Source organism: Stenella coeruleoalba (assembly GCF_951394435.1).
Source record: "Stenella coeruleoalba genome assembly, chromosome: 16".
NCBI lineage: Eukaryota > Metazoa > Chordata > Mammalia > Artiodactyla > Delphinidae > Stenella > Stenella coeruleoalba.
The window spans coordinates 15,689,393-15,701,592 of record NC_137162.1 but is presented as its reverse complement, the minus strand read 5'-3'; the positions used below and the strand labels follow the sequence as shown (position 1 = coordinate 15,701,592).

Sequence of the window (12,200 nt, the reverse complement as noted above, 5' to 3'; positions counted from 1 at the left end):
GCTTTACAGTGAGTGAGGTGGGAAGCCATTGGAGGCTCTGAGCAGAGACAGTTGCATGATCTGATTGTCATTTCCACAGGATCCTTCTGGCTTCTGCGTGAGACAAGAGTGAAGGGGAACGGGCACAAAATGTTGAATTAGTGCATGAAATTTAAAAAGAGCTCATGTTGTGTGATGATGACACAACAGAAGGAGATGAAGAAAAAGATTACACAAATAAGAAGTGGAAACTGAGGACCAAGACAGGATCAACAGGAATGAATGAGACATCAAAGAAGAGAGCAGACACTGATAAATATCTAATTCCTAGGATAGAAAAAAGTTTGAGATGATCTCAATGAATGCAGAAGAAAGACCCTAAAACAATGAGAGACAATCAATAGATGTGCAAAATAAAGGAAAATGAAAAAACTTACGTCCCAGAAGTAGAGAATTTAAGAAGCAGAAGATATATTCAGAGATCTAATACACAAGAATTTCCCTGAAATAGAGATAGATCTGAACTTGCAGATTTAAAGAGTGTAGAGATACTATTTTAACAAAGTTTGATACAGAATGCTCACTCCAGGTCTTAACCTAAGCTTTTGAACTTCAAAGGATATCATTCTCCATATATCCAGACAGAAAAAGCCCATCACTCATCAAAAGAGAAAAACTCAGGCTAATCTCAGACTTCTCAGTGGCAATGCTAATGCACAGAAGACAGCGGAGCAATACCTGAAAATCTCGAGGGAAAGAAAGTGTGTGTCGCAAGAACCTTTCACTCAGCCCAAATGTTGTTCAGACATAAAGGCAATGGACAAACCAACCACAACCACAGAGGTGGTTTTTACAAACCACCAGGAATTACAACACCACGAACACTTCTTTGGAAAATAGCTTCACATCAACATCTAGTCAATGAAGACATGAGTGAGATGAGTCAAAATAAACTCAGGAATGCAAATATTGTAGTAAAAGGACTAGCAGTGAGCAGTGAATTCTATTAAATATGAAACTGATACCCCAATTACTGGATTATGGTTATGAAAGAGAATGGGAATGCTCTTGTGAGCAAAGAAAGCCAAGAACAACATGAAAACAATATTATAACTAACAAATACCAGGAGGTGGGTAGGAGAGACGTATGAGAGAGATACTGTCCTTGTCTTCACAGCAGGAAGAGATGACTTGCACCAGACAGTCCAAGATTCTTGATCTAGGCATCTCACAGAAGCACCTGATTGCTTCATCTTTGCTTAGAGATTATGCAAAACCTAACCCCTATTTGTCTACTTCATCTCCCATCACTTGGACTTGGTAAGGCAAAGGGTATCACAAGGCAAATGTATCTTCACGGTTCTAAAAGGGAGTTAATACACCTTTACCGTTTTACTGATTCATTTTTTTCTTTTTTTTTCAGATTCTTGGTTCAAGATCCAAAATTGTTTCTCATTTATTTCTATCTAGGATTTCCATAGTATCTTTCCTCCAGAGAGGTTGATGAATGAAAAAGAGATGACACACTGCTTCCAAGGATACCCACATAGAGTTTTAGTTTTCTTTCCAGTTATTGAGCCTGCATATTTATGAAAATGTCATGGAATTTCTCATGACAAGACTTTCATTATCACCATAGAGTCACTGCCCAGAGGTAATGATATGCCTTGGGGGACGCTTGCCCTAATCATTCCTCTTCTGCCCCCATTCAACGCCTCTTCTGAGCGGGCACTGAACAACATGACTTCACGCTTTGGCTGTGACTGACTGGATCCTAAGTAGATACTGGATGGGGACGGGGGACCCACATCTCAGCTGGCCAAGCACCTACGATGTATATCCTGCCTTGAGAAAGAGGAGCTGGGTCAATTAGGTTTTCACTTCTGGGACGCTGAACTAAGAGTCATATAGAAAAGTCCTAGTCAGGGGCTGGTACATGTATTAAAAGATCAAGTAAGGCCAGGCCAGGGGCAGGCTTCATAGAGACATGTGGATACCACAATTCCAAGGGGTAAAGTGTCAGAGGAAGCCAGTTGGGAGGGAAGAGAATAGGACATTCCCCAAAACTGAACAGATGGTCCTGGAGCAGCCTGGAATTCTATGCTTCCTGAAGCCTGACTGCTCAGCATTTCCTGGGTTCCTACGAGACCTCTCTATGTTCTCACACATATACATTCCTCCTTCTTTTGAATGCTCGTATCTCCTTGGCATTCACCTCTAAAAGTCAAACCTGGTTCCTAGAAACATCAAATGAGTGAGTTAACGCCCCTGAAAGCTGCTAAGTGCTTCTTCCTTTAAAATATGTCAATAAGGCTACTTGGTTTAACTCTGGTCACAGGGGTCAGCACAAACAACTGCCTCATAAACCAATATGCCCCCAAAAGCCTTTTAAGACTGTAGTTGTGTTTTGGGGGGAAGGATGTGATTTATGACATTGATCAAGCTCTGTAGAAATGAATCCTTTTATAATAATATTCCATTTACATATATACATGGGCTTTCATTTTAAAAATTTAAACAGTTTCACATTGCTACAATTGCACCAAAGATTGTGCTAGTACTATACGCCATATGGCTGTATTTTTGAAAGAGGAATAAAAGGTAGTTTTATTCCTTTCTTCCCTTCTCACCATTCCCCAGCAAGACAGAAAACATTCTGCATATGTATTGGATTTGTTGAGGTTTGGGGAGATTGGAGGGAGGACAGGAAGGGAAATATTTAGAACTTAAATTCTTCTTGGTTTTGGATCTGAATTATACACTATATTTTTCCCTTCCTGAATAAAATATACTAAGAGTGCTGGGCATTTATCAATATGCTTCATTGGCCATTAAATTTACACACAGAAAAAAGCAACAAAGCCATCAAAACAGCTTTAAGCCATAGCATCACACAATTGAAAGCAAAGTGGGCAAAATTCAGGGAAGAATGAAAAGAAATCACCACTGATTCATTAATTATGCATTTACTGAACATCTATAATACATAAAACTTCATAAAGCTGACTGATATATAGATCGAAGATGCCTAGATTAAGCCCTCAGTGAGCTTACATTCTAGTAGGGCAAGTAGCACAAGTACTTAAATAACTTTAAGGGGAAGTAGAAAGGGATTGGAATCAGAAGTACTGAGAAAATGCTATAAAGGTTTGAAGAAAGGAATGCTTGCCGTTTAGCAAAAGAGATAGAGGAAAGCTTCAAGTAGAATATGGTCCTCCCCAAATGCAGGAAGAGTTACAGAAAGTTGGTTGGGCTCAGCATCTTTTCACCAGTTGCTACAGACAGGAAATGAACTAGACCACTCCTGGTATCCAGATAAAAGAGCTAACCAAGAAACGTGTTGAAAGTAGCTTCTCGTGTCCTCTTCAAAATCTTAAAATAGACCAACTGAACCATGATCTATGCAAGATCAAGTTCAGTTGAAGTTATTACTAAACAAAGGAACATCACATAGTATTTCCATCAATGATAATATTGTAGCAATTGATGACTTCAGTGATGGAGCAGTTAATTATTAAGTAGCCAGTACCCCTGCAACAGGGCTGGCTACCAACTGGTTACGGAGTTTGAGTGTCAGTTCAAGGACAAGTCTGGCCTGAGGAAAAGATAACAGATGAACGTATCCAGCTACATATTAGAACCACATGATAGCCCTTCAGGGAAAAGAGTGATAGGAAACAGAACTGGGAATTGTCCCACACAAAGAGCAAATGTTAAACACCCTAGAATAGTCTAGTGATGTCAAAAATGATATTACAACATGATCCGGGGCGTGACAGACATAAAGAGAGAAAGCTGGGTGCTGGCAGTGGCTCCAACTATGTGACTTTTCTTCCCAAGCCCACCTTTATCCACTGGGGACCTATTTTATGTCATGAGAATGTTCCCTCTCCACTGGCCCACATGCAAACCTCTGTGAGCTGGATTTTCCTGGGCACTGTGAGTCAGAACATCTCTGACATCCTCTGATTCATTTCAGTTGCTATCTATGGCTACAGAACTTGGATGAGGAAAAATCTTTAAACAGCAACCGAACAAAGCTTGGGGGCTGTCCTCAGGCACCTGTAGCAGAACAACAAAACCAGCTGACTAAAGTAAAGAGCCTACCTTCCTTTGCGCAATATGTTTGCAAACCTTTAAGTTGTAGGGATATACGAGGTTTTGAAGATTAAGATACAGGGTATAAACAGGCATGAATGTACACATGGGATTTTTCACTTTAATGAAAACCGGTTATTTCATATTAGGGGAATAGTTTTGACTTAATTTAAAATTGTATTAAGGGCAATTTTAATGCAAAATTGTGTAGTCCCTGGGGAAAACAGTTTGACAGTTCCTCAAAAAGTTAAACATAGGGTTAACATATGACCCAGCAATCCCACTCGTAGGTATATTCCCAAGAGAATTGAAAACATATGTCTTCTGTCCACACAAAAATTTGTACACAGGTGTTCCTACCAGCATTATTCATAATACCCTAGAACAGAAACAACCCAAATGTCCATCAGCTGATGAATAGATAAACAAAATGTGGCATATCCACATAGCCATATAAAGGAACGAAATACTGATAACATGCTGCAACATCAATGAACCATGAAAACATTATGCTAAGTGAAAGAAGCCAGACACTAAAGGTCATGTGTTGTGTAATTCCAATTATAGGAAATGTCCAGAACAGGTACATTCATAGAGACAGAAAGTATCAATAGATCAGGAGTTCCCAGGGGCTGGGGAGCGGTGGTAACAGGGAGTGACTGCTAACAGATACAGGGTCGCTTTTAGTGGTGATAAAAATGCTCTGGAATTAGATAGTGGTGATGTTTGCACAACTTTATGAATACACTAAAACCCACAAAATTGTACATGTTAAAATGGCATATTTTTATGGCATGTGAATTATAATCTTAATTTTTTAAATGTGTGAAATATGTTTATTTACCAAGCACAGCATTTATTATACACTGGAGAAACAAAGCCCGCTAAAACCACTTTGCTGCAAATAAGAACCTTACTACCTGGCAAAGAGAGACATGCAGACAAATAGATATAACCAAGCATAAAAGTGCATAAAGGTGGAAATACTTATCCATAAATGGGCATTTGTGTGGTATTCCCCAAAGAGGGGACATCTGGAGAAGATTCAAAGGAAAGTTTCACCTGAGCTGAATCTCAAACTAAATTAAAACAATTTTTGGTAGTCCTTTGGTCTTCTCTTCTACAATGTTAAGCAGGGAGAAAGGAGACCAGTTCTTCATCTAATTTCACCTCTAATTTATCCAACAGATCTGGGGAAAGTCACTTCACTTCTCTGGGCCTCAGTCTCCCACTCCCTGGAGAAAGGTGTTGATATCAAAGTTTTATTTCCATCCTTAAGAAACATCTAGAATTCTAAGGCATACCTTAGTTCTTCTAGAGTTCTGGCCTATTTAGATTTGAAGGTCCCGTGAATTCTGATTTTGCATTCTGAGTGTGGTGTCTTCTGGAGGTTGAGAAAGGAATCACCCGCTCTCCTGGCTACATCACAAATAGCATCACAAATAGACTATGCTGCTTTCCTGTCGGCAGCCTTCATCTTGCGTCCCAGAGCCAGTCCAGACTCATGGCTGATTTACTAAGTTAACAGGCATCTATGATGATAAGCACTGGGTCATACCCCAGATTCATTAGGATCACATGATGCTAAATCAGGGGTTTCTGTGAAGGTAGTCCACTCTTAGTAAGAATAAAAATATTTTTAAAGCCAGGGAAAAATACCAACACCAAACAATAAACATAAACAGATTGCCTTACCTTCTGACTTTAAATAAGATTCGTTTTTAAGTATTAATACATATAATTAAAACTAATGGGGCATTTCAGCATATTCAGTTACTTAAGGAAGTAAATTAGATGGGAACATTTCCTGTGAAAATAAGTTACTTGTCCACATTCCTAGGCCTAAAAAATAAATAAATAAAAACAAAGAAACACATCAAAGCAATAAGGCTGGACCAAGAAGAGAGAGGCAGTGGAACTAAGTGAAAAATGTCTTCTATTTTTTTCTTTCTAATCTCATTTCACTGAGATATTTTCTTTCTACTCCTATTCTGGGTATGTCTCCTCTATTTTCCAGCTCAAATCCTACTTTCTATTTCCCTGGCCATCCCAGGTCCAAGTTATCTTTCCTTGCTTGGAAAACTAATTGTATTTATTACCTAAGAATTTATTTCACTCCTCCCACATTTGGGGTGGAGAGAAGAGGAAAGGGCTAGTTTATTTTCTTCTTTTATATTTATATTTTATTTTAGCCCTCATATTATTACTGCAGTGTAGGTAGTATTATCCACATTTGATAAGTGATAAAACTGAGGCTCAAAGATATTAAGTATGGTGTCCAAGTCACAACATCTAAAATGAGTAGTGCTGCCTGACCCCACAGCCCAGAACTTGCGGCCACTGCACCAAACTGCTTCTTCCGGCCTCAGCTACTTGAAAGCAGGGGGATAATTTTACACCCACTGTATTCTAACATAGCGATTTGATTTCTACAAACATCTGTTCATTCATCTACTCGTACACTTACAGCCTCTTTCCATACTAGGTACTATAATACAGTGAAAATAGAAATGTGGCTCCCTCCACACCCTCAGAGAGGACCTTGCAGTGTGCTAAGCGAGAGACGCTTACAAACAGGTACTTCTAACAGAGATGCATGGGATGCTGTAGAGCAACAGGAGGATGAGGGAAGAGGTAAGACAAGCCTGCCCAGAGGAGGAAAAGCTTAAAGCAAATCCTGCCTGAGAGTGAGAGCAACCGGGAAGGCTATGGCAGGAAGCAGAACAGCACGGAGAGAGAAGGTGAAAGGGCCCTTCAAACATCTGTGACAAAGACCTCTGGTGTGAGTGTTGGGGCAGAGGGGGATTAATGATTGAAAATGTGATAGAAAGGCAGGGTCAGAGGTCGTTTACCGCCGATCATTTCCCACCTCAACAGAATAAAAGTCAAAGTAAGACTACTGTTTTGAGGGAACCACATCCCATCAACAAACTGGACGTGGCCCTGGTGGCCTGGTGTGGTGGAGGAACTGAGGCCACGACTGAGCACATCTCCTTGCCAACACCAGATTCCTGTCACCGCTTTGTGTCCAGACAGCCACTTGTGTAGCCATCGGCGAGGACAGCAGGGCTGAAGGGAGGAACCAGATATTCCTTCTTGTCACATCTTCTGGGAAACATTTTTTCAAGGCTAGAAGTCAAACACCCCTCTCAAATTTAAGGTGGGGTGGGTAGGGGTCTTCACCATTGAGTCTGAGATTTGCAAAGTATTTAAAACATTTTTCCAACACAGCATCTCAACACTACCAGGAAGATGCGATAGAAAAGCTCCACAGAGTCTTGGAAGGTGTGCTCTTCAAACTGTGGACAACAAAAAGTCCCTTCTAGCCTTTGGGCCACAATGTCCAAGACCTCCCCCTAGCCCTTTGACAGAAATGTCTGATCTATGGGGTTGGGATTAGTAACAGCAAACGAGATGAAAAGGGACACAGAAAGTTAGAGAACCACAGTGTTACATGCCATGAACAATATAACAAAACAGGTTGCTACCACTTGAAGAAGCAACAATGTATTAATCACCAGAGAGGGGACTGCCAACTCTCCTTTGGTCCCTGGTCTCCAGTCCAGAACATTTTGCTTTGGGATTTGGACTCAGCTGACAACATAATCATTGAACCCTTTCAGATGACCTTAGGGCTTCTGATAGCAGCACCAGTCTCTTCTTGCTTGTTAGTTGAGAAGGTAATTGCCCTAAATATGCCTCTTTCATTTGTACTAGACCCAAAAGCTCAGAAGGTCAGAAAACAACACAGGTTCACAAACTTACTCACCAACAGTAAGGTGAGCAGAAAACCCCATGCAGATAGCTTGTAATTATGAACTAGGAAAAAGAAATATTTGCTAAGTTTCCTGGCAAAACCAATTTATTTTATAAGAGAATCTTCAAATTTGAGTTGTTAAAGTACTTCTTTAGAACTACTAGTTACAAATTTTAAGTTTGCCAATGCTCAGCAGATCTCATGGATGACCTGTCCTTAAGCTCCTAGGGCTAAGGTCTTACCACATCATGGTTAAGACCATGAACTTGGGTGTCAGGCCAACCTGGGTCCAAATCCAGCTCTTCCACTTTCTACCTATATAACTTCTGGCAGGTTTCTTAACTGCATATGCCTCAGACGCCTCATCTGTAAAACAAAGATTAAAGTAGTGCTGGCTTTGTTGAGTTATTAGGAATATTAAATGCGGAAAAATTATAAAGCACTTGGCACAATGTTGGAGACATAGCAGTCCCTCAATGAATGGCAGTGGGTCTAGAGTGGTATTGCATCCACAATCAGAGATACAATCAGATCCACATGTAGAAGCTATTTTTTACGTTCACTGATATATCTTTGCTGTGTCTACACGTCCCAGCTTCTTGCCAATTCCTTTCCTGTTCTTTTTTTAAATTTTTTTAATTTTTTTACTGCGGCACACGGGCCTCTCACTGTTGTGGCCTCTCCCGTTGCGGAGCACAGGCTCCGGACGCACAGGCTCAGCGGCCATGGCTCACGGGCCCAGCCACTCCACGGCATGTGGGATCTTCCCGGACCGGGGCACGAACCCGTATCCCCTGCATCGGCAGGCGGACTCTCAACCACTGTGCCACCAGGGAAGCCCATCCTTTCCTGTTCTTAAATGGGGAAAACAGTTCCTTCTCTAGTGACTTCTGGGGGTTGTTTTGAGCATGACAAAAGAGAAAGACACATAGGGGCACTTTGACAAGCGTGGAGCTCTGCACAGCTCAAAGCAGGAGCGAGCACCAGACAAAAACAGGAAGCTGCAACATCTTGAGGTCTTTCTGGCAGCTGCAGGAGGCCTTTGCCAAATATCCCTGAGCATCCTGCCAGGAGCTGCTCCTGAGCACTGGGAGGCTTTGCTAGCGCAGGAACACACACGACTGCAGGAGGGTGAGCTTCCTTCACGCACCTGTCCTAAACGGGATACTTCAAGCACACTTAGTAGCTTCCTGGGAACCCCACTTCCTGTGCTGTGTTTATACTCCTGGGCCCCAGCAGCACAAAAACTGGACCTCTATTGCTTCACAGCAGTGGAAGACAAAATCATTATTTTTTAAATTTAGCAGATGCTTGTGTGTGCCACCATATCAAACACCTCTGACGTGCATGTTCTCATTTAATCCTTATAATCAATGCTGTCCTTAGACGCGGGCAAACAGGGACCCCACCCCTAAGCCAAACCTTCCTCAAAAATGTCTAAGTCCCTTCCTGTTGCCTGAGACCAGCTGGGGCCAGCAGTGCTATCTAGGCAAGGCAGTCCGGCCTCCTCTTTGGAGCACTCTCTAATGATCCTCTATGTCTCTCCCTTGCTGTGCAGGGGGTTGACCAGATGCCTGGAGGAGCTCTAGCCAACCAAGGCCCTGGAACTAGCTCGATTCCTGGAGGGGAGTTTGGTGAATAATCACTCCCTGAGGCTGGCATGGTATTTCTTTACCATGATTGAGCAGGATTGGACTGTTGACACACTGATTTGGGGTGACTCAAATTGTTTATGTAAACAGGGGCCCCACAAAAAATATTTGCCCAGGAAACCATATGCCCTAGGGGCAGACCTGCTCATAGCAATCACGTAAGGTGTGCATTCTTCAGCATACCTTACAGATTGGGAAACTCTCACTTGGAGACACTAATTTCCCAAAATAACACATTTAGTAAGTAGAAGAGCTGGGACTCAAATTCTGAAATGTCCAACCCCAAAGCCACACACTGAACTAATCCCCCAGGTTTCCTTATCTGCCTCCACTAAGATACTGATACCCCAGTGATGGTTACGCTTTCCTTTACCCAGGCTCTCTTTGATACTGTTTATTCTCTTAGTCTCTTGTGATTGAAACTACTGACAAGCCATTGTCCAGCACACGCTCCATCAACCACAGTTTACCTGGTCTCCCCTTGACTTCCTGCCTTCTCTACTGGCAGACCTTACCTCTTTCCTGAGCATCAACAGCTCATTCCAAAAACATGTACCTTGAATCACTTTTATTTATTTTATTTATTTTTATTTAACATCTTTATTGGAATATAATTGCTTTACAATGTTGTATTAGTTTCTGCTGTATAACAAAGTGAATCAGCTATATGTATACATATATCCCCTCCCTCTTGCATCTCCCTCCCACCCTCCCTATCCCACCCCTCTAGGTGGTCACAAAGCACCGAGCTGATCTCCCTGTGCTATGCAGCTTCTTCCCACTAGCTATCTATTTTACATTTGGTAGTGTATATATGTCAATGCTACTCTCAGCTTACCCTTCCCCCTCCCCGTGTCCTCAAGTCCATTCTCTACGTCTGCGTCTTTACTCCTGTTCTGCCCCTAGGTTCATCAGAACCTTTTTTTTTTTTAGATTCATATATATGTGTTAGCATACAGTATTTGTTTTTCTCTTTCTGACTTACTTCACTCTGTATGACAGACTCTAGGTCCATCCACCTCACTACAAGTAACTCAATTTCGTTTCTTTTTATGGCTGAGTAAAACCGTATATGTAGAAGCACTGAACTCATTCATAATTAACTGTTGGCTCCAGCAGAAAGCTACCTGTTTGGTTTTTATCCCTAATTGATGAATTAACTTTTTTTCCTCAATAAAGGGATGTTAGGTATCTGCCAGCATGTGAATCCGACGGTTGAGAGAGGTGCCCTAAACTATAATAGGCATGGTCAGCTGGCTCTGAACCAAGTTTTTCTAGGGTGGCTTATAGGAGGCCTGGGGGCAGCGGTCACGGTTTCTCTATCCCCACTCCTTGCTCCCCTGAAAAGGATGAGGCTGGAGTAGTGAAGTGGAGACTGTTGAGGAGTAAGAGAACCAAGGAAGTGTGAGCATCAGGAACCGTCAGCACCTGTCGGATCAGTATCCTGTCCTGCCTTGACACTGACCTGCTAGCCAGTCTCCCTCTGTCCCAGTCAAAGCTCAGTATGACCATAATGATATACTACCTTATACCTACTAGGAAAGCTAGAAGCAAAATGTCAGATAATAACAAGTGTTGCCAAGGATGTGGTGAAATTGGAATCTTCACGTGCTGCTGGTGGGAATGTAAAATGGTGCAGCCACTTTGGATAAGAGTCTGGGAATTCCTCAGAAGGTTAAACATACAACTACCGTATGACCCAGCAATGTCACTCCTAGGTATATACCCAAGAGAAATGAAGACATATGGCCACACAAAAACTTGTACATGAATGTTCACAGCAGCATTATTCATAATAGCCAAAGGTGGAAACAACCCAAATGTCCATTAACTGATGAATGGATAAACAAAATGTGGTCTCTCTCTATATATATATCCATACAATGGAATATTATTTAACCATAACAAGGAATGACGTACTCATATGTTCATATCATAATATGAATGAACCTAGAAAATATGCTAAGTAAAGAAGCCAGACACAAAAGACCATATAGTATGATTCCACTCATATGAAATGTCCAATATAGGGAAATCTATGAAGACAGAAAGTAGATTCGAGGCTTCTTACAGCTGGAGGGTGGGTATGGAGAGGTTGGGGTGAGGGCAGGGTAACGGTAAAAGGGCGCAGGGCTTCTTTTTGAGACAATAAAATATTTCCAAAATTCACTGTGATGATGGTTGCACATAACAGCAAATATACTAAAAACTATTGAGCTGTATACTTTGAATGTGTGAATTGTATGATATATGAATTATATCTCAACAAAGCTATTTAAAACTTAATTGAAAACAAAACACCCCAGTATAGGTTAACTCCCTTACCTTACCTGGCTTTAATTCAACCCTGCCGTCCTCTCTAGCAAAGAATTATCAGGTATATATTCTGTTTTCTGGCTCTTTCGGTTCATCTTCACATGTTTATAGGGACCATGTCTAATAGCCCTCTGCCTCCTGTACAAATCCTAGCACTGGTTTTGACAAAGGAGTAAGCAGCTGGGTGGATGTCATCTTCATTAATAAAGAAATCCCTGTAATTTCCAAGTCTGAGAACTCTTAAGTGCAATGACTCTTGTCCTCATCTGGGCTTTCTCAACTTCTTTCCCAGGCAGATGGATGAGTGACCACATTCTAATAAATTTCACTGAAAAGAAGCCTCAACAAGTTCTCTAAATATTATAAATCCTTTCTTTTTCATTTCTTTTAAAATATTT

General features: G+C 41.4%; 1 protein-coding gene across 4 annotated transcripts in view; it reads right to left on the bottom strand.

Annotated features, from left to right (window-relative positions):
* The window catches only part of ABLIM1 (actin binding LIM protein 1), a 318,168-nt gene that overhangs the window by 190,656 nt on the left and 115,312 nt on the right, over positions 1–12,200 (bottom strand). The window lies entirely within an intron of this gene.